This window comes from Cyprinus carpio, chromosome B18 (assembly GCF_018340385.1).
Source record: "Cyprinus carpio isolate SPL01 chromosome B18, ASM1834038v1, whole genome shotgun sequence".
NCBI classification, from domain to species: domain Eukaryota; kingdom Metazoa; phylum Chordata; class Actinopteri; order Cypriniformes; family Cyprinidae; genus Cyprinus; species Cyprinus carpio.
Window position 1 is genome coordinate 4,684,456 of NC_056614.1, and position 24,981 is coordinate 4,709,436.

Sequence of the window (24,981 nt, forward strand, 5' to 3'; positions counted from 1 at the left end):
AACATAATGTTGCTGTCTACCCATTGCCCTGAGAGCATGACTAACACTAGATAGGCAGCTCACTGTGGTATATAGGAATCTGAAATAAAAGTTATAGCCTATAACTGTCGAGATGGAGACAACATATACAGTTTTAAATGAAATTACTCATGGGATGTTACTTTATGTGAAAATTTACCTAAAAGCACAGAATACACACACACACACAATTTAAAAATGACACATCGAAATGCTTGGACATCCACTGGGATGAAATTTAGGTGAAAGTGAGGGAACGAGTGATAGAAACACAGTGAAGGAAAGAGAAAGGTCACTTCTGTCGCGCCCCCTCACTAGTCTCTGGCATTCCTGAGGCACCTGCACTCACTTTACATCTTGGCAGGACTGAAAAAAGCTCCTCAGCTTCAGCGCCTGTCGTGTTTGTTCACGAAGGGAAACAAGTTTGGTTTTAATTAGAACTCCTGCCAAGAGCTGAGGTAATTGCCGCTCAGTGTGTCTTTCTTTTACTTTCTTTTCCCCCTCCCTCCACTCTTTCTCCAACAGCGAAGGGGGGGAATAAAAGCCAACGGTAAGATCCAAACCTGAACATATGTGTGGGAGAGCTTTAGATGTGTGCTGCAGCTGACAGCACCAAGGACAGTCTGGATTTCATACTAGTGAATTGAGGTCTCACTCAGGTACAGGGCTGAGGTCAAAGGTCACTGCCTGTAGGTCACAGAGTATGGCTGGTTAACATGGACCAAGTAGATGCTGTAACTGTACCATCTGGAAGCAAAAAGCTGTAACTGTACCATCTGGAAGCAAAAAGTGTTTTTGTCACACTTTTTATGTATAATTTTATAATGTATATGTTAATGTATTTAGTAAATTATTTTTTTTTTTAATATTTATATATATATGTGTACAGTATATATGTATGTATGTTGTTAATATATTTTAATATTCATGTTTTAATATTAATCTGTTCCTAAAATGCAAAGCTTAATTTTCAGAAATCATTGCAATATTGTGATTTGCTTCTCAAGAAACATTTCTTATTATTATCAATGTTGAAAACAGTGTCGCGGATTAATATTTTTTAAATATTGTGATGCATTTTTATTTAATAATTTTTTTTGGTCTAATTTCGTATGTATAAAAATACAATGTAAAATGACTAATATACATGTTTATTTACATTGAAAAAAATTATAAACGCAACACTTTTGTTTTTTTCATGAGCTGATCTCAAAGATCTAAGACTTTTTATGTGTTTTTATATGTACTAATTTGTCTTATTTATTTTTAATATTTTTGTCTAATTTTTTTTTATTTGTGTTTTTTAGTTTTTCTAGTTTGTCGATATAATTCACAGGTGTGGCATATCAAGATGCTGATTAGACAGCATGATTATTGCACAGGTGTGCCTTAGGCTGGCCACAATAAAAGGCCACTCCAAAATGTGCAGTTTTATCACACAGCACAATACCACAGATGTCCCAAGTTTTGAGGGAGCGTGCAATTGGCATGCTGACTGCAGGAATGTCCACCAGAGCTGTTGCCCATGAATTGAATGTTCATTTCTCTACCATAAAGTGTTTCAGAGAATTTGGCAGTACATCCAACCGGCCTCACAACCACAGACCACGTGTAACCACACCAGCCCAGGACCTCCACATCCAGCATCTTCACCTCCAAGATCGTCTGAGACCAGCCACCCGGACAGCTGCTGCAACAATCGGTTTGCATAACCAAAAAATTTCTGCACAAACTGTCAGAACCCATCACAGGGAAGCTCATCTGCATGCTCGTCGTCCTCATCGGGGTCTCAACCTGACTACAGTTTTCACTGTTTTCACCTGTGAGGTGGATGGATTATCTCGGCAAAGGAGAAGTGCTCACTAACACAGATTTAGACAGATTTGTGAACAATTTTTGAGAGAAACAGGCCTTTTGTGTACATAGAAAAAGTCTTAGATCTTTGAGTTCAGCTTATGAAAAATGGGGGCAAAAACAAAAGTGTTGTGTTTATAATTTTGTTCAGTGTATTTATAAGATGCTTTGTGAAAAATAGCATGTTCACTTTATTTGTATTTTTTTTAATTGTTACACTTTATTTTTACAATTAAAATACCATACAATGCACAGTCTAAAATTAAAATGATGAATGAAATGAAGCACAAGATAAAGAGTAAAAAAAATAGTTTTGACAGTGGAGATTGACACTTTGTGGTATAATTTTCTTTCTGTGCCCTAGTAACCTGTCTACTTTCTCTCTAATTTTCTTCAGCATTTCTCGAGTCTGTCTCTAGTGGGCAGTGTTCTGATCCAGCTTTTCATTTCTCCACCTGTATGCCAGCTGTGGCCTTGTGCAGCTCATGAAAATTCCCACCAAATTATTTTAACAAAAGAGCAACATCTGCTGCAAACACACCACTGCATACAACAGCCATGCACAGCTCCACTCACACAAGACCAGCCAAAATGCACGGACATGAGAGGAGACGAGAGGAGATGAGGCGAGATCATTCTCTAAGGTCTGAGGACATGTTAAAGCCCCTTTCCTCCCCTGTCCCGTCCCGTCCTGTCTCTTCTCCTCCCCTCTGCTCAGCTCTGGAGCATAAAGCACAGACTCAGGATGTGATTTAGCATTCTAAGGTTATGTGTTGGCCATGAATACGATGAATTGATTTATGCTGTTGGAAAGGCTGCTATGGCAATAGTCAGCAATGAAATGAGTTGAGGCATTTTTGGCCGCTTTTAGTTCCTGATTTTAGCTGCTAGAATGTGTGTGTGTGTATGAATGTATAGATCTGTGTGTAACTGTGATTAGAAACAGGGGTGTGTGTGTGTAATCGCTGCATGCTGCTCTGTCGAGTTACACACTGAAAGCGCTGCGGGTTCGGGGTGAGGGGGTAAAGGTCACAGAGAGGCTTCAAAGACATAATTGTGGTCAGGTGTGTGTTTTTCCTGAGAGAGGAAGAGGCCTCTCGCTCTTTCTCTGTCTCTCTCTCCTTGAGGCTTTTTCTTTTCTGTGTGCAAAACAGCCTGATGTGCACTTCAGACACTCTTGCCCCGACCACATCACACTTTAATCACACTGACAGGTTTGTGTGAAAAAAAATCTACAGCAGTTGTGGTGAATAATGTTAATTCCTCTGCCGTTCCCTGCGTGCGCACACTTGCACAATACAAACTCTTGGCAACTCTTAGATGCAGATAAGGGAAGAATCCGGTAAAGCCGTTGAAAGGTTTGGAATCGATGAGTTCCAGGAAAAACATTTGCATTCGGTGAAGTTGCAAAATCAATCTCCTTCCTTGCTTTCAATCTTCCATCGTCTCCGCTGTCCAATTCAATTGCTGAGATTTAAATTTAATTACTCTAAGGGTATTTTTGGGCCTGGAGAAGTTTTGTCATGCCCTGACATTTGTGCTTTTTTAGTTTCTTTATAAATATCTAAATGGCTGAAGTCTAATCTCACTGTAATCAGCACAAACTGGGCTATAATAATATGTTGAGCAGCATGTATGTACATGATTGTGTTTTTGAGAAAAAAAACATGTTATGCGTGTTAGTGAAAAACTAAAAATGTTAAATCACTTGAATAAGGAAATAAAACACATACAGAAAAATTGGTTCCAGATATTTTGAGAACTGGAGCTTGTAGCCTAGAATTTTTGTTTTTCTAAATGATGTGAAAATCATCTTGTTTACTCACTTACAGAAAACAATATATTGATTTAAATTTTCTAAGACACTTTTTGTGTGGTAAAAGTCATATGCGAGTAGGCGTCAACTATCATGAATTCAACACCTGAGAAGACAAAGGCCTGCATAATGAGCTGCATAATGAGCCATTCAGTCAGCTGTGTCCACTGAGAGGGATGAGTTACAAGAAAGAATGTGAGGACAAAATAAATCTATATAATTTTATGTTTGTAGTTTATTTTAGAATATATTTAATTATCCCACAACATAATTTAATATTCACTTGGTGAGTGCAGTTAAACAGTTTATTAGGAACAATCAAAGCTGACTTTCAAACTGACTTTTTTGCATCATTACTCCAGTCACACAATCCTTCAGAAATCCTTTTAACAATCTTATTTTCTACAAAAAAAACATTTATTGTTATTATTTATCATTATTATTATTATTATTATTATTATTATTATTATTATTATTATTAATGTTGAAAAGAGATATTTTTTTTTAGGTTTTTAGGGGGGGATAAAATTGAAAGAACAGCAATGATTGTTACATTTGTTACAGTTTTTTTGGTACATTATATTATTTACATCAAGCTTTTGAATGGTATAGTAGTGTATATTTGCTTTTATTGAAATTCATAATATTTCACTGATTATACATTTAGTCAGGAATTATAGTTTGGAAAAAGTATTTGGAAAAAGTCTAACTAGTAAAATGTTTCCCGTTATGTGAAAACTAGTACAAGTATATAAATCAATAAAAAGAGACTTACTCATGTTTATGATCTCTGCTGAATAAAGTGCTTCATTCTTTTTTCTGAGGAAATCCAAAATCAAATCCTCAACCAGCATCTTTTTGGGGTGAATTATGTCTTATTCCCTCCCATCGCGAAGCAAACAGTAAAATAATAAAAACTTGAAGAACAGTCTCGCTGCGTTGTCTTCTGTTGTGTGGGCGTATTCAAAAGCCGCGCGCTTCAGTGAAACATTTGAATCTCAAAAGCGCGCTCGGCGCGGGGGCGTGGTCGCATTAGAAGATAATGAAGTGAGACGGTGAAAACGGACATCGCGTTGTTTTCATATGGATTACTTTATCACAGAATATTTGTTTTCAGCAGCACTTGTTTAGTTTAAAAGTAGACATGTCAGGCTTTCTATAGATATCTCTCTCATGTCTCTTCGTGTGAGTATTCACTGAGTTACAGTTCATTTTAATGACGCATTTGTATCTGAAGATCAGCGCAGACAAAGGCTGCAGACAGCACTCCTTGTTTGTTATCTTTATTTTATAAGTGCCACAAAGTTTTGTTGTTATTATTCTGTATACAAAAAAAAGTAGACCCTTTACAGATTCGATTGATGCACTTATCTGTACGATCAAAACTGAAAGTGTAATTTAAGTTCTTTTCGGGGTTATCAGGAGAAAATACCCCAAAACGCGTATACGCGTTAATCGACTCCAGAGGGTTAAATTTATCTGTATTATTGTTGGTGTAAGTGTGTTTTAAGTTTTTAGGTTTTTCAAAGCCATCACTGTCCTTTTTTTGTCATATAAACTAAGATCATGGAGCAAAAAGATCTTTGGAGAATTATTGTCTTAATTCAAACATTAAGAAAAGCAATAAGTCACTTGAGGCCACACATTACAATGATTATTCCACAGTTAAAGTGTTATTAGGTGCACTATAAAGCACAATATAATATAATATATATTATTCTGTAATCTGTATATCAGAAAGGAGTTTCTCAGAGAAAAATCGCAAAGAGTTTGAAGTTATCATCATCTACAGTGCAACAACATATGCTCCCATCAAGACGTTGTCTCTTTCAGAGTAGACCTTGCATTTTCCAACATGACAATGCCAGACAACATACTGCATCAATTACAACATCATGGCTGCGTAGAAGAAGGATCCGGGTACTGAAATGGCCAGTCTGCAGTCCAGATCTTTCACCCATAGAAAACATTTGGTGCATCATAAAGAGGAAGATGTGGCAAAGAAGTCCTAAGACAGTTGAGCAACTAGAAGCCTGTATTAGACAAGAATGGGACAACATTCCTATTCCTAAACTTGAGCAACTTGTCTCCTCAGTCCCCAGACGTTTGCAGACTGTTATAAAAAGAAGAGGGGATGCCACACAGTGGTAAACATGGTCTTGTCCCAACTTTTATGAGATGTGTTGATGCCATGAAATTTAAAATCAACTTATTTTTACCTTAAAATTATAAATTTTCTCAGTTTAAACATTTGATATGTCATTGATGTTGTATTCTGAATAAAATATTGAAATTTGGAACTTCCACATCATTGCATTCTGTTTTTATTCACAATTTGTACAGCGTCCCAACTGTTTTGGAATCGGGTTTGTATATATATAAAAACAAGGTAGTTGTTAAGTTTAGGTATTGGGCAGGATTAGGGAGGTAGAATATGGTCATGCATAATATGTGCTTTATAAGCACTAATAAACAACCAATATGTTAATAATAGGCATGCTAATCAGCAACTAGTTAATAGTAAGAATTAGTCCCTATACTAAAGTGTCACCATACTGTTTATATGTAAGTCTTTTTTTTTTAGCAGATCTTAAAAAGATTAATTGATTTTTATAGCATTTTCATCTACTGTCATATTCTTGGTTCTCTTATTGTTGTGCACAGATATCTATCACTCTTGAACAGAGATGTACAGCCATGTCCCCATGTTCCTCTCACCTCTCGTGAGAAAACAAACAGTGATGGTGTGGCTGGTTAATGGATGACGCTCGTTAACAGGCTTCATAGCTGTTCTTGTGCTTTGCACTCTGTAAAAACGGTTCACCAGTGACCCTGGCAGATGGATGGAGAGGTGAAGAGGGGGAGTTCTGTGCTGGAAGGACAGAGATGGTTTACTCATCTTACACACACACGCACACACACACACACACACACACACACACACACACACACACACACACACACACACACACACACACACACACACACACACACACACACACACACACACACACACACACACACACTTATAACTTGGAACACAGTGTCGTTAAACAGAAAGTTACATTTCAGTGCCCGTAAAGCTGAAAACCATGAAATACACTCAAGAGATAATCTGAACACTAAAAAGGGCTTAATCTATAGCACATGCTCATTTTGAAGCTCAAATTTTAATTGTATTTCTTTAAACTGGAATTCCAATGCTTTGCAGTATGGGTGTGAACCACATACTAAATTTTATCATTATTTACTTGCCTTCATGTCATTCCAAACTTGTATGACTTTTGTTCTTCTGCTTTAACCACAATGTTTCAGATATTTCTTCCTCCATATTATGAAATTTAATCGATTCAAAAACATTCAAGTTTCAAAAAAGACTTTAAGGTAATGTGAAATTAATACATAAGACTCTGCTGGCCTGTTCTAAGGCTTCTGAAGGAACATGAATTTTGACAATATTACACATTTAGGAAATATATATATATTTTGACAATATTACACATTTAGGATATATATATATATTTAGAATTTTGATTTTTATTATTGTAATTCATTTAATTACATTTGTCTAATGGCTTAAAATAACCATTTTAACTGCAATGGCTTGTTTTATAAAACTTGGTCTTAATGTGTAAATCCATGAATCTTCTGGTATCTTTTGGCATGTCTTTGTATGTAACATTAAATGTCTCTCTGCTGTTCTGGATCTAGTATTTATCTGGATCTGCCAGTGTGTATAGAGAAGGTGGATGAGGCTGGATCTCTGCCCACATACATGAGATATTAATTCTGCTAGCGAGTGCACAGGCTCTGGAGGTTGAGGGGTGGATAGGCTGCTCTTTGTCCAGTAAGGCCGTGTGTGGCTGGCTATCTTAAGACAGTCGTAATCACTCACAACCTGCAAGTCTTAACAGCCAACTCACAGCTGTCCTGCAATAAGGAATTCTGGGAATCTGTGACTTAGAATCCACTGTGTTAACTTTTTCTGCTGATTAGCACATTGTGTTACTTAACATACAAATGCAATAAATAAATAATAAAAATAAATGCAATACTATAACCTCAAAGCACGTTTACCATAGCGCTTGATAACTGCATCACATAACCAGCTCCATTTTGACATAGTAAACTTGCTCAGTAGTTCACCTGGTACAACAGTGCACTAACAATGCAGAGCGCTTAAGTCCCATGAGCCACAACGCTCAATAAAAGACTCAAAAACATACAGAAGCCAGCTAAAATAGCATTGTTGGCTCAGCCTGTTAACACCATCGGTTAGGTGTATAGGGTTTAGTCTAGATGTTCTGTTATTTTCAAACGCAATAAAGCATTTACCTTTTTACTGCCACCACCTGTCATTTAATTGCTGCAGTATGTACTAATTTAATAAACATGGCCAGATTCATGTTTATCTGTTTTTGATAAAACTTTGGGGTCATGTGATGCAATTTTCCTTTCTCTTTGGAGTGTTACAAGTTCTTGGTGCATAAAGAAGATCTGTAAAGTTGCAAAGACTAAAGTCTCAAATCCAAAGAGATATTCTCTATTTGGTTATGTTGTGCAATTTTGTTTTATTTTTGGGCACGTGTTTAAACACGCCCCCACATGTCTACGTCATGATGTGGGACGATTTGCATAATCGGGTGCTGGATATAACTGCCCACTGCTCCGGGTGTGTGTTCATGGTGTGTTCACTTCTCACTGCTATGTGTGTGCACTTGGATGGGTTAAATGCAGAGCACCAATTCTGAGTATGGGTTACCGTACTTGGCAAATGTCACGACTTTCCCTTTCAAAATGCCGGCCAAATGTTCACGCAAAGAAAGAAGGCATAACTTTTATTCTCACTGTTGCCGCTGCTGCCATGTCGTGGAGACGCTGTGTGTTTTGTTGTGAAAGCGAAACTACTTTGTTTGGCCTTCCAAAAGAGGACACAACTCAAAATCAGTGGTTAAGTTGTATTTAAACCACTGTTCAACCTAAATGTTCAAATGCAGCGCATTTTATAGAGGTCAAGGACTGTTTCCTGAACCAGTAGCCCACAATGCTTCTGTGCATTTGTTTCTATAAAGTGGGGCAGTTCCAACTTTGCCAGGACAGTCTGGCGCTTCTGACTCACAGCCTGTAAGTATGTGTACATATTTATATAATCAGTAATTATGTCCCCACTGGATGCAACAAATGCCTAATTTGTAACGGGTTTTATTGGTTTTGTCTTGTCCCAGGAGACAGCATCACAGTATGGCAAGGGGCATAACATTTCCGTTACACACTTAAGGAATTCGGCCAATCACAACGCACTGGATAGCTGGCCAATCAGCGTACAGCATGCAAGAAGCAACGAAATATCATTTTTCAGAATTTTCACCACAGGCACGTTTTTGTTATTTCAATGAGTCTGAGCTGACATTTTGTGTTAAGACTTTGTGTTAGGGCTGAGTCTTTAACCAATTGTGTTTGAGTGGGACATTTATTAATGAATGAGACACTTATAGCTTTCATTGTTTTTGTTTTTTTTGTTAGGGCTGAGTCTTTAACCAATTGTGTTTAATTGGTCTTTTTGGTGGTGTGTGATCTGTCCAGCGTGTGATCTGATGTCCAGATGATTTTCTATCGCTCGTTTGAGAAGGATTTGGGAATTATCTTGTCTCTGCTCTTCTGAAAGGTAGAATCGGACGGAGCTGTCATCCCCGCCAGATCCCTGGCATGTGATCAAACGGCAAAGCCTACAGATTATGTACATCTAAGGCCTGTGACCTCACCGCGGCCCCAACCAGCTGTGTGTTAGGTGGCCCTGATCTTTGTTGCAGCTCTTTGCAGGGCAGTTGAGGCCTCTTTCTCTCTGTGTGTACGTATCAAGTTCTCCGTTTGTTGGTTTAAGCAGCTGTTATTGCTGTTAAAAGCTCAAGTGCCCCCTTCAACCCCTCTTGCACACAAACACGAACACATACGGATGGCGTTGTATGTCACCCCCCTTGCATTGGCTCACACTGATGTCCTTGTGTAGTACGGAGGCTGGCGCAGCAGGCACAGGGGACGATGGGCTCAACAGTACCCTACAACTGCCAGCAGAATGGCAGCAGGCTTGGTGGTCCAGCCTTGTTTACCATGCCGGGCTGAGCCAGGCTTGTTTAAACAAACCTGGGTGACTGCGTAAGCTTCCCCTCGTTTGCTTCACGTCATCAGCACTGGAGCTACTGCCCTGGACCCTCTTCCCTGGAGCTTCACAAACTGTTTACTCTAGACACGCCACTGCTGTCTGCAAGTTTGAGGCTGTGTGTGTGCACCAGAACAGGAAAAATATCTAAGATATGTATGCATGTGTAAACATAAGATAATCGGTGTGTAAATTTGCATGCATGTGAGCAAGATTTCCTGTAAGCGTGGCTTCTACGAGCTCGCATGTTTATGTCGTTGGGTTTGTGTGTAGCAAATCCCAGATCAAAAGTTCTTTATTCCAGGAGACTTCTCCTGGCCCGGATGAGTGGCTGGCTGTGCTGGGAAATGAAGTCAGTTATGTGCTCTTTCACCTGCACCAGAGAGCAAATAAAAACCTCATGCACTACTGCGGGAAACTCCCTCCGTGCAAACTCACCCTTGGTCCAGAGTCTTTTCAGCATGCAGATTTGTTTCAATAACCTCAGTATACCTCTGCTTTAACATCAGAGCTCAGGAAAAGCTGTTGACATGTGAATTGTAAGTGTTTACGCTTGTATAACTTTATGTGTCATTAAAAAGCTTGACGTAACTGCGGTTGGTCTTCATGGTATGGTGTTTCCACATGGTAGTGCAGTAGATACATTCGTCTGAGATATGTATTGCGGTTTTGTTTATGTTTTTAATAAATAAGGAAGAGCATAGAGAAAAAAAAATATGAGAAATGTTTTTAATACCTCAACTGTTTCTCCTAGACAGCAGTGGAAAAATGAAGCTTTCAATTCCAAGATCAAATGATCTGTGCTGTGCTATCTACATTAATTTTAAAGCTCTAAACTCTTACTGTTAACAATTGTCTCATTTTTATTTCTTAGAACTGTAGGAAAGATTTTTTTTTTTTTTTTTTATTAGAAATTTTGTAACTGTAGCAACATTTGAGATGATCATGACCCTCTTTCTTTGGAGCAACACTGTGGCACTGACACCAAGTGACCGCCACCCACTGCTGGCCATGTCACCGTGATAAATAGAGGCATGGATCAAAGCAGGGATGACCCCATCACACTGGCTCCTGAATGCTGTTTTCAGTTGGATATTGTTCTGCCACAGACAACTTGAGACACCAGCAGTCATTAGGAGGAGAAACATATCAGCTCGAGAAACTAGGTCTCAGATGTTTCTTCTAAATTTCCTTCAAAATTTTAAAGTATAGACAATAAGAGCATGGCTCAGATCATTTGGTCTTGGGAAAATATGACGAAAAATCTTTGAGTTCATATTGAAATCTTTAACTTTGGTGTCTACATGATACAATGTTAAGATCTCTTCTACAAGAGATTACTAGGGTGGTATGAAAAGTATGAAAAGTAGAAGAGTTAAGCAAGTACTAATTTACTGTCTTTCAAATCTTGTTACTGTCTGAGATATTAAAGCTATTATCCTCTCTTCTTCTCTTGTCTCACCTCATCTCACCAGGCAGCCATCTCAGTTCCCACCCTGTGACATGAATGTTTTATCAATAGCTGGAACCACCGGAGGGTTTATTCCAACACGGTTTCTCTTGCCAGCCGGAGGGGTGGAGAGCCCCCCCGTACATACCCCCATCCCTCCCCTGGCCTCATGCTCCAAAGCCCGGGCAACTCCAAATGTCAGTAATGTTAGTTTAGCCATTGTACACGGCTGGGCAACTCTGAATGGGCAGCTTGTCCACAGGCCAGCCCCCTACAATGGCCCCCTTTTTCCCTACAACTTGTTCTCAGCCTTTCCCTCCTTCATGAAGAGAAATTTTTTCTCTCTCTTTTGCCCGTTCTGTCTTTTTGCTCCTTTGCTCTGGGCCTGGGGTTTGGGATCTAGAGTTAAATAGGGAGAGAGAAAGCGAGTGAGAGATGAACCATGACTGAGCAGTAAGCGGGTTAAGCGCTGAATTGTTTCAGCGGACCCTGCCAATAATTACTAGTACAGCCAAGCAGCAGTAAATCTGCCTTTCAGTGCGCAGCTAAGCTTGTTAGCGTGCTTAATTGGACAGAGAGAGTGTGTAATCTTTCAGTGTGAATACAGCGACTGAGAGAATTAGAGTGTGTGTACAAGAGATGGAGAGAACGAAAAGCTGAATACAGAGAGAGGGTTTGGTTGGGGATGTATTTATGGATAGGGTCAGCCAGAACGGGTTACATTATATGTTACATTGATCTAGTATAGGTGCAAAAGTCTTCAGTTAGATGCGTGTTTAGAATAGTGGTCATTTCCTCATATTAGGGTTAATGGTTACACCACTGGGGTCTGGCAACAGAAGTTGGGCTTGCCACAAACTGGATCTTATCCTGTACTAACGTAATATGAAAACTGGATTTTAACAGTTTCCCAAGAGAATGTGAGTTTGTCTGTGCCAGTCACCATCATGTTGCAGGTGCAGATTCCAGTCAAAGCTGGTCTTAGCAGGTCTTCCAGCCTGGTCATAGCTGGTTTGAAAGCTGGCTTTAGAAGAATTTTGATCACTTCTTTAGCTGATCAGGCTGGGAGACCAGGGCCCGTATTCACAAAACATTTTATCTTACCACTAAGAGTTTTCCTAAATAGCAGTAAGTTTTTAGCTAAGAGTTTTTTCTTAAAACCTATTCACAAATCTGCTGAGACAAACATTTACTAATGAATAGACAGAAGTCTTAAACTAAGAGTAAGGGCGGGGTTGACCTCGTTGCTATGCATGATGTCAGCATACTTACTAAATATGCACGCAGTGATTGGCTGATAGTCTCTGTCCGAGATTTATTCATAGAAATATTATATTCATAGAGCGCATAATTATGTTGCCATATTCAAATAAAGGTTTTAAAATAAAAATGTTAATTACCACATTCAAATAAAGATTTTAAAATGCAGGCTAAGTGTCACTAATTAAACAAGTAGGCTTTATATTCAGGTAATTGTCTGCCTCTTATACGTATGCTTCTCATAAACAATTAGACAATATGCATTAGGGCTGCCCTCGACTAAAGATTTTTCTGGTCGACTAGAAGTCGTTCATTTTAAGCATTAGTCGACTATTAGTCACACTTTTATTAATAAACCATATAAATCATAATAACAAGCCTTTAATTGCCTGCATAGCCTAATAAGCATTTAAGCGCACACAAAAAAGGCTTGCCACAGCACACCAGCAAATATAAATAATTATGAATTTGTTAGGGAAAAACAGCAAGTACACTGCATTAATGTTTTAATTTATTGTAACGTTGTAATTATTGTTACACTAGTGCTTTCTGTTTTCGGTTTAAGAGATGAAGTCTGCGACACTGACTCATCTCCGCAGCACCTGTATGCATGTTTCATACGGATTACATAATGTGAGAATATTTGTTTTCTGTTTGAATTGGTTTATTGAAAAGTTTCTCTCTATAGATATATTTTTCAGGTCTGTAATAAGGCAGGCATCCACAGAGTTTCGAAGTGACACGCTCAAGTCCAAGACTGCAGAAAGCGCATCATGTTTGCTTTAATTATTTTACAAAAGTGCAACATTTCGTTGCTTTTCTGAGTGCACACGAATAAACGTAGAGTCTATACAGATACAAAAGATGCATTACTCTTATCTGTATGACCAAAAATGACGAAGTATTTTAAGAGCAAATGATCGCCATGAGCTGGAGTGTATAGTTGTTAATAAGTTGATTTATTATTTTATGTGTCATATTTGAGGTCGATGAATGTTAGGTGAGCATATGGATGTCCTGCCCAATGTACTATATTGTCACATAGACCAGCCGTTAACAATTTGTCCATCACGGACTGCGTGATTTCGCCACTTCATGTGGATTTTTTTTTTTCTGCGACTAAGCGACAAATCTAATTTTGTAAATGTGCATATAAACAGCCTTTTAATTAGCAGAATAATCATTGCTGATAGTAAGACATGCAAACATAAAAGAAAACAAAACTGGACCTGAGAACAGCTATATATTAAGGATATAATCAAACATTTGGTGTTGGGATAACCTCCAAACCAAACCAATTAGAAAAAAAAAAAATCTAAAATGTTTATATTCCCAGGTAGATTGGGATCTAATTTTAGCCCTAAAAGTCTTTGTGAAATACTCTTAGAGCTGTACAGTTGCTAAGGTGTTGTAGATGTTTTTAGTGTTAGTATGCAGTTGCTAGGGAGATTGAAGTGTTTTGAGCAAATTATGCAGTTGCTAAGGTGTTCTAAGCATTTTAGCACAATACCATGTGTTTGTTTGTGTGCTGGTATGCAGTTGTTAGGGTGATTTGAGTGTTTTGAGCACAAAATGCAGTTGCTAAGGTGTTCTGGGTGTTTTAACACACTACTACATATTTGTTTGGCATTCAGACGGTTTTTGGCACATCACTATGCAGTTGCTAGAGTGTTTAAGCACACTACATTGTGTTTCATTGGTCTTAATGCTTTTAGCACACTGTAGTTGATAGGATGATTTGAGGGTTTTAGCATATTGCTGTTATCAACTGAAAGACAAAAATCATAAATCTCATTTCAAAAAGTAATAGAGCACCCCCCTTAACAAGACGTGTCATTATTTTATTACTGTTATTAGAGGTATTAGAAATCTGAGATAGACCAACAGACATAAATGAACTTTTGTTTTATGGACTCAGGACTAGCACCTTCTCTTGGGGGTGACAGAGGCATATGTCATTCATTTTCTGGGTCTTTCTTTCCGGACAGAAGTACAAAGACCCAACAGAGGGCTTAAAGTGTTGGAAACAGATAAACTGTGAGAAAAGGAGGGGGGTTCCTCTCGCCTTCCTTTCTCCCCGGTCAGCCGCAAAAATGATTATTATCATTAAGGGCTTGTCTACATTTCCCACGGGGAAAAGGTTTATTTTAACACATTTTAACATAAACAATATTTATGTAATATTTTTCTAGAGCGGCTGATGACTGGGCCACTGCCAGAAACCAGAGAGTACTGAAGAAATAACAAAAAAACAAAATACAATTTATTTTCTTTTTTGGCAGTTGGATTTTTGCAGACAGGGAACATCTGGTGGGGGAAAAGTTCGACAAAGCAAACGATATGAAAGAAATGTTTTGCAGTTGTTACTTCATGACATTTGGGTGGGTGTTTAAGTAATAACAAACGTGAATCATGGCTAAAGGGTGGATACCTACAAGCCTTTCAGCAATAACTATAGTGACAGTACAGCAATTATTGTTTAAATAGAATGGTTAATAAAAAATAAAAATGATGGACATGAGCTATAGCCTACATTATTGGGAAAATGTAAGTTCTATCCTTCTGCTAGGAAATAGTCCCTGTCTGACATTAACCATAGCAGATTTAAGTTAACTCTGGGGGCTCGTCCGGGATATTCCGAAGAAACATGGGACTGAAAATCATCCTTTATCACAGGTAAGTCTGTTTTAATGTTTCCTGTGGTGGTAGGGTTGATTGTTTTAGACTGAGTGCTTATAACCCTGAAGTTTCAAGGAAGATTTTTTTTCTGCAAGGGTTCTGTTTAAACGCATAGCTACCTGACAAATATTTTAAGTAGTCAGAAACGAACTAGGAAATGAACTATTTTATGATGCACCTTTAACATTTCTTAATAATTCAAATATTTTCAAAGCCAAAGCACAAAATGCACCATATCTACCCATTATTTAACCTTTTTTTTATTATTATCCTTTTATCTACTTTACAGTCTGCTTGTTGTGTATGCAAGGCACTGGCTCATTATTTTGCAAGGGCAGTGGTGTTTGTGCTGCCACTTATTGGTAAGTTGGAAAATGACATGCTCACTGGGCCTTAGTGACACTGGCACATCTGGAAGACATATGTTGAAGAGACAGATGTGAAAATGTCAGATGTCATTTGGACTCTTTAATTAAGATAAAAAAGGCGAGGAGCAGCAACAAAGCATCAAAATATATGTACTGTATGTGTATGTTTGTTTTTTTATGAATAATAAAAACATCCATGTAGTAGGATTGTAATGGAAATTTACTGGACTTTTGAGAATGTTTTTTTTCTTTTATATAAACCCCTACAAAAGAATAAAATATTTCCCTTGTCAAGTGTTTCTCTCTTGTTCTTTCCAAGTTGACCCTTAGGTTTCATAGAGGCCGTGCTTGGACTTGTCACTCCCTTGTCTCCTGCATTCCCTTCTTTCAGAGCAGGGTCATGAGTCAGGAGTCATGACCTGCCCTGAGGGTGATATGACCCTTCCATCCCCCATGCTACATAAAAGAGCCCTTCAATGCCTTGGTTTTTATTTTGTACACACCTGAAGCCCTTACCTGTGGCTGGATCACATGACAACCTGCTGATAGAGCCGCTGGCTCTTTTTTCTGTCTCTCTCCTCTTCTTTCAGTTAGCACAGCAAAGCATATTTATTGTGGCAAGCTGGATTCATTTTTAAATGATTGTCACAATGTATCATGAGAGTACCTATCCACAAATACATAAAAAAATAAAAAATAAAGCCAAATCAAAAAATTAGCAAATCAGAAAACCCTTTACATTAGGCATGCTATGATATGGTCTAGTTCCTGGAATGGGGCTTGAATAGAAATCATGAAAACAACTACTCCACTTTGCAATCCTGTTTTTAGTTCTTTATCCTATATTCCATTTCCTCTCTTTTCCTTCCCTTTGATCTCAGCAGTGGATCAAATCACACAGCCCACAACTTTCTGCTGTTTTGGAATGATCTTGTGTCTATCACTTTACTCTTGAAGCTTGGACAGTTTGTATATATGGGTATTCAGAAAAATCTACCAGTCTGTAACTCAATCCATCTCTCTTTGTCAGAGTGTAATAGCCTGTAGCCCATTTCTCTGTTTTTATTATTCTCTGTCCTTGTCTTCTCCCTATGTGCTTCCTGTTTTGAGTCTTGCTAAAGGGTTCTCAACATGGGCCCCTGCTCTGGACCCCACCAATGCTAAAGTATATCTCCTGTTTACTGCCCTTGAGGGATACCTGTCATTCCACCTATGCTATTGTGCTCACTATAGCGATACACAAAATTCCATGGAGCGCAGGCCTTGACCTTTGCCCTCGCCTTTATAAAGAGCTGACCTTTGACTCCCACTGCACCTGGAGAATAAAAAAACTTGTGCTATGAATCTGAGAGAAGATATATTATATATTTTACTTTTATTGTTTAAAATTGTTTAATTATTCAATTAATTTAAATTTTTCATGTCTCTCTCTGACTTAAATTAAATTATCCTTTTTTCGTGCTGGGACTTTAAAATGAACATACAGCTCAGGGTTATTATTGGTAAATAAAACTAAGCTAAAACTATATAAATAAAATATATATAAAAACACAACAAAATTACAAAAACTTTTACTAAAATTAAAATAAAAACAGAAAATATAAAAATAAAATCTAATTCAAAATATTAATAAAAACTAAAATTACACTTGAACAGCTTTTAAAAAACTTGTGTAAATAGTTTCTTTAAATGATAAATTGTGGGCTGCAGGTTTGCTGGCAAGTCCAATATTTATTTATTTTATTTATTTTACTGTCCCATCCTTCGAATACAGTCACTTTGTAAAGCTCCATTAAATTTTGACAAATTCACAAAAATCTATTCTGAAATGTACTGCACAAATTGTTAAGATCAGACTGAAATGCTCAATTCTAGCATTCTTTCAGAAGTACCTGCAGAGCTGTAGGTGCTACACATCCAGGAAGAGCACAAGATTTAGCAAACTTTCCTACTTGTAACTCTTATGGCTATTTCTTTTGCTCTTTCAGAAGGACCTGCAGAGCTGTAGGTGCTACACAGCAAGGAACAGCACAAGATTTAGCAAACTTTCCTACTTGCAACTCTTATGGCTATTTCTTTTGCTGTGTAAGAATATTAATATCCAATCTATCCAACTTCCTCCTCTTTGATATTTTAATGCATTCATCTGTCCAACATCTGTAAGTTCAGTGCAAGCTCATTTTTAGAAAATACTCTTGTTGGACTGTTAAAAAAACTTTTAAGTTTTCATAGTACATCAAACACTTATTTCAAAAGATGAAGGAAAATATCTCATGATATGTCCTCTTTTAAATTATATTGGCATTGACACAGGCCCAGCAATAAACGTATGACCTCATGCAAAGAGTACAGACACATACTAGAACATAAGTGTCTGACTGTACTGTATTCAGTTTCTAAAGCTCTTTTTGAAGACCCTTTATGTACAGCGATATCCATCTCCTTAATCTATCTCTCTTACTCTCGCTGACGTTTTTAGCCTAAGGCGAGTGTGTAACTCAACTGCTACTTTTACCAGTAAAAGTGATCTCTCTGTTGATGGAGGTGAAGAAAGGGTAGTTCAAACACTGATATAGTCTGGTATGTCTGCAGATATAAGAGGCCCAACACTGATGACGGTTTATACGCTTTTCCAGTAGCACTTTGAGGCTGCCTCTCCATTGTGTGGTGTTAAAGTCATACAGACCAACTGTCAGAGCGTCAAAGTAATCCAGACGTATTTTTCCCTGTTGCTCTCTTTGCACTGAAATTGTGCCAGTTCTTTGGAATGCCATTATGTTCCCCGGAGGCAAAGCCAAGACTCTGTCCTGGCACAAACACAAACACACAGACACACACACAAAAAGTCATTTTTGGCTCAGACCAGGACTGGTGGCGCCACATAGCAGCATTGCCGATGTGGCATAAGCACAGAGTCAGATACACAAAATGACTTGAACAGCTTACATACACTTCAAAATCAGGAAAAACCTGAAAAAGAAACCAGCACTGGAATGAGAGAACCAAGGTAAGTGTTTGATTAAGATTGGCCATATAATTTCACCCGGTCACATCTGAAAGCTCTGTCAACCTCTGCCCTGTCCAACATGGAGTGCTGTTGGTTAACTTGGCTCAGTTTATCAGAGGGCTGTCACACCATACAGCTCTGCGGGCCTGCAGAGAGGCCTGTCTGTCCGTCTGCGGCCTTGGCATTTTCCATCTGCCCCTTTACTAGCCCCCTGCGATCAGACTGTATGCCCTCGCCACGAACCTTCCCTCTCCAGACCATCTGCACACTGTTCTTTTAGTTCTATTAAATGGAAGATAAAATGGAAAACAGGACTGATGATGTGCTATGTAGACATACGCCAAGTGGAAAAAGCAGATCAGTCAGAAATCACTGTGGTATTGATGTCGGAACATGAATATGTAAACATTAGACTGCCCACATTGATATATCAACTTCTGTTCGGTATTCAGCAACTTGGACCGTCATGATGAACGACATTGTGAAGTACATTGATCGGCAGAAGTTAACCAATAAGAACAAGTCTCAAAGGTACAGTAACACAAACAGCCTTTGGAAAGGGTTAGTTCAAACAAAAATACATAGAAAAAAAATACAGTGAGGCAATTTAGCATCATGACACAATAAAAGTAGGAGTTTTAATAAAGAAAATGGTAACACTTTAGTAGAGGGGCCAATTCTCACTATTAACTAGTTGCTTAATAGCATGCCTATTATTAACATATTGGCTTTTTTTATTTTTATAAAGCACATATTCTGCATGACCATATTCTATCTACCTAATCATACCCAATACCTAAACGTAACAAATACCTTACTAACCATTAATAAGCTGCCAATTAGGAGTTTATTGAGGAAAAAGTCATAGTTAATGGTTATTAATAGCGCGAATTGATCCTTAAAATGAAATGTGACCAATAAAAAGAGAATAATGAAATATAAGGTAATTCAAAGATACCAAATCGAAAACAATCCCCTTCACAGTAGCTTTGTGCATATTTTTGATGCCACAATACACATAACTCAATGACGTTTGATGTTATTTAGGCCAAACACTGCACTGTGCAATTCAAATCATAACGTTTAGTTTTGATATGGTGTGTTGATGTGATTTGAAAGCTATTATGAGATTTCAAGACTTCCAACACTGCATTAGTTATATGGACTACTTTTCTGTCCTTTATGGAGCTTCCCATTTGCTTTCAATGTGCGGAAAATTTTTGGCTAAAGCTCTCTTATTGAGTTTCATGGAAGAAAGAAAATCACATGGGTTCAGGACGACATGAGGGTGAATAAACGATGACAGAACTTCCATTTATTACTGTAGATCTAAGGGTCAGCGAGAGGGTGGAAAATGGTTGTGTAAAACTAAATTATGAGTGTTATTTGGTGCAAGAACCCTTTAAAAATAATATTTTTATTCCAGAGGTACACTTAGGACTAACCTGGCAAGATAACTATTGGAAAGGGAGACAGAGTGAATCTATTCCTCTTGTAATCCTTTCATATAAAGACAATAAGGCGCCAGAAGGTCTGGACACTTGAGACATGTAAGGATAAAAGGGCAGAGATCTTACAATTGCAGTTATTACTGGTCTATTGCGTAGTCCTGTTTATCTATTGTTTCCTCTGCATGTGAAGACCTCAGATTTCTTACCTGTGCTGAGACTGAGCAGCTCAGGTGATGGGAAAGCCATGATCAGTAGAATGGTTTTTAGGGTAGACGTGGGTTTAGGTGTGGACTGTGTTGGTGTAGAACTTGATGTAAGGTGTTTTGGGGGGTTATTAGAGGGGTCGGGAGCAGAGGTGGGCAGCAATCGCAGACGGACAGCTGGGGAGCAGGAGTGCCAAGCAGAGATCAGAGAGCTCATCTTACAGTCACTGAACTGGCAATACCCAATACCACTTTCTTTCTCTCTCACACACTTATCTGTATACTGTATATAAACACACAAAACCACACAATGTCACACTCTAAACCCCCTTCAGTCTCACTAACAGTTTAACTCACCAATGGACTCCACTGTAACCCAGGGGTCCATGGCCAAAAAATATACTGTATTTGCAGGATTTGTCATTCACCTTTCTGGCCGTCAAATTGGCTTCACCTGGTGTAGTTAGTCTAGTTTCACTCACCAATGAAGTGCAGGCTACTGTAGGAGTCTCTGGTCAAAAAAGATACTATATTTGGATGTCATAAGAACTTTTTGAGTATGACATTACAAATTACACATTCAGAGTATTCAGATCAACAATAGAACTCACAGTTGTGTCATGTTAAATTTTTGACAGGAATAAGGTGAGGTGTGTTCAATGATACTAAACTTATTTCCAAAGAACTTTCAACTGGCATAACGATTGTAGGTCTATATCTTGCAGCCTCAAATATGTCAAATAAATTGTGGTGTAAACTGTCAGAGTTTACGAATTTGTATACTATAAAGTAAATATTACTTTACAAGCCTATTGACTGAGCAGCTTAAACCGGCCTAAATTGGTTTCTTTCTGGCAACCAAATTGGCTTCCAGTGGTCAAGTTGTGCTAGTTTTAGAGGGCTTTGGGTCAAGTGGTTAAGACTGGAAAACTAGTTGGCTGGGATACCAGGCAAACTAGCTAAGACCAGCAAAGATCCATTCCTATATGTGTTCAATAACAGCTAGACGCAGTGTATTTAAATGGAATCGAATGAACTAACTGGTCTCATCGTACAAGATGCTAGAAAAACTTTGATAATTACAAAAGATGGGACACCAAGATGCATCTTGTGTAAACAACCCCTTAGGCCGGTTTAAGCTGTTTTCCCAGCAGGGAGGTTATTTGACATTAGCAACGCTGCTCTGCAAACAAGTCAGTCAAAGTTTTTTTTGCTTCATTTTGTGTTGAATAAAGCTGATTGTGCGGGTGTGTAAATATGTCACCACAAATTCATAAACAGCTGGGTTGATTATGGACCCAATGACTGTTTACTGGTGTACAGCACATAACACATATATTAACAGTGTATTCATATTCTGTTATACATTCCGAAACAGTGACATCATCCCATAAAACGACTTTATTTTGGCTGGTGTGCAGCGTTGTGCTCGATTATTTTGTTGCCATGTGAGAATGTACCTTAGTAACTGTTGTCGTCAGCAAAAGGATGGAATAAGGTGACATCAGCAAGCATCATTATGATGAGGACGAGAGACAAAGATTCTTTTCAGTCGGGGTGAACGAGGCCTGACCTCGAGTCCAGCGCTCAAATTTACGATGTCACTCACTCTGTAAGGCCTTAAACAAGAACAGTGAGACTGAATGAGATAAATGAAGAGAGAGAGAGAAACAGGGAGAAGGACAAAGACAGAAAGAGAGGGAGACGGGGGGAATGATCTTTGTTAATCCCCGCACATCTGGCTTCTATTAGTATGTGGGGGCCGCTAAAATAATGTTTTTCACCCTGCAAGCTTTTCTGTGCTATAAATTACCCACCAGCCACTGTGCCTTCTCTCTCTCTCTCTCTCTCTCTCTCCCTGTCCATCATTTTCCTTTTTAAGACAGAAAGCCCCTCCCACTATCCCTGTCTCATTCTTTCTTCATGTCTTCTTAGTTACTTCTTACTTAGCAGCACTAGTTTATACAGCTTACAAGTTGTAAGTAGAAGTACTATGGTATTATGGTATTATTATTATGGTATTGTGTTTTATGAACACAAAACTATAGGACTAAGTGAACAAGAACTTAGAACTAAGAATTATATAAAAATAACCATGGTATTGTCATTATGTTTTGCATATGGTACCATAAAAATACCATGTATCATGTTAATACCATGTTTTGAACATGTACTATGGTATGACCACTTTGTACCATTTATGAAGTACTTTGGAGTACAATAAATACCATGGTATATGAATATGGTAATAATATAGTCCATGGTATATATTAAAGTACCACAGTACCCAATATAATAAGCAAAATAATAATAATAATAATAATAAAATAAAATAAAATACTGGTGTGTAATCTTTTTGAACATATTCAGGCCAAAATGAAGTTCATTTTAGGAAACAGCTTGCCAAAGTGAACGTTCTGGAAAAGTTTGCTCCAGCTGGTAGTTCTTCAAACTACCATTGGTCCTTTTTTGACCTGGGAATCTTCTCTAGTTCATTTCATCTGTATAGTCCATCAAGGTCAGATGTGAGTAAAAGCATGAACACCCTTGAAAGCTTCTTTATACTCATACTGAATTTAATAGAAAACAACTCTGACACGTTTTTTTCATGCTTGATATTATAAAGCTGTTTGCTTTAAAGTAATCTAAAATATTGTATTGTATGCCAAATTGCAAACACATCCACATCACTATAATCTGATACTTTCTTAACTGCTGTTTCCTCACCTTTGTCATTTTGTTGTGTTTAATTTGTTATAGAGAGGAAACAGCAGAACATATGTATACATATCTAAACAACATTACTATCAGCGTTGGAATGTTTGCTCAGGTATTTTAAACTTTCTTTTACCCCTAAGTGAAGAACAAAAAAGAACTTAATTCTTTGATATATCTGGTCCTTTAAACAGCAAGATTATCTTGGTCCACCAACTTGTCCAGAATGATTTTAGAACCAATTCTGCTGGTCAATAAAGCAACCAGAAAAAGAACTGAAACGTTAACAGGCAGTGCTCTACTTCCTGTGGCCCTTTCTGTGTTTGAAAGAGTGTTGCTCATTCAATCTTGTTATCAAGAAAGCAGAAGTTTATATGAAGGGTGAGAGAGAGAAGAATATAGAAGACAGAGAGAACGAAAGCGTTGTCTGTGATCTGTCATTTTTTCGGTGAGGCCTGGCGGCAGGGCCAGTGTGGGGCCAGCGCAGGGTGTCTGCAGAGGGGCCGTGGGGTTAAAGGGTGGAGGGTCAGTGTCTCTTCACCAGAAACTCCAATTAGCTAAATTGGAGCTGACAAGGAACAGCAGATGAAAGGAGCAAAAGATTGGCTAATGAGAGGAACTGAGTGCTAATGATGAGTATGCTAGTTCAAATTGGGCCCCATTAGACACCTGTTTACCCAGGCTGCAATGGGTATGACAGCAGGGTGAATGTGCCATTCGATGATGGCCGCTTTTCCACCGCCATCAACCAAATGCCCTCAAGATGCATTTGTCTTGCTTCCATACTGACAGGCTAATCAGAGAGATCAAGTCAGTACAATGTTGAACACACAGCTCAAGGCAGTGGCCTCAGGAAACAACTATTATAGCCATCAGCATAGCTTTACCTCACTGGCTAAATCTAGCATTAGGCCGAAGCACACTAACTTCCAGACTAGCATCAGGCATTAGCGTGATTAGTATCGACGTAAGAGAAATGAAGTTAGCGGGTGTGTGCGTATGTCCACATTTCCAGACAAAGAGCAGTTTTGTCCTCTGCTTGTATGAAAGAGGCTGCTGTAGAATCGAGACTCACGTTATGTCACAGCAAAACATTACCTCATCTGTTTCAAAATGGCCCCCTTAAATGCTGTTATGATGAAGTTCGACAACTGATTCAAGTGTGTTTGTGAGCAAATGGCCTTGTGAGCATGGCTTTAGGCGGAGGAGTCATGCCCATTAAAGCGAGGGACATGTGCCAGATCAGATTCACAGACTTCCATAAAAATCTGTCTGTGTGTTTGATCATTAAATTCAAAGTTAATCAAAAATGAAAACAAGAGGAGATACTATCAATATTTCTGAGTTATTATTTGCCTTACCACAAGTCATCATGGGCTGCCAAGTTCAGATGCATGTATATAATATATATAGATCATGAGGTTACATTTTTGAAAGTCCCACAAAGGCTGCATTCATTTGATCAAAACTACAGTAAACATAGTAAGATTGTGAAATATTATTACAATTTCAAATAAAATGTAATTTATTCCTGCGATTTCAGCTGAATTTTAAACATCATAACTCAAGTCTTTAGCATCACATGATCCACCAGAAATCAGTGTAATATGCAATTGTAATATGCTGATTTGGAGCTTAATTATTAATATTTTATGCTATTTATTATATATTAATATACATTTAATATTAATACTTAATTATTACTAGAATTATTAATACATATTGCAATGTCTTCTGGGAAACATTTCTTAAGTGCAGTACCAAATGAAAAACATATGATCTTTAAACAAAATAAGAAAAATTTACACATCATCATCCTGTTCAAATGTTTACACCCTCTGGCTCTTTATTCACTATGTTGCCTTCTTAAGCATCAGTAAATGTTTCCATCTTTTGTAATAGCTGTGCATGAATCCCTCAGTTGCCCTCAGAGTGAAAAGATGGATCTCAAAATCCTACAGTCATTGTTGAAAAGGGTTCAAATATGTGGAAAATGTTGGAAA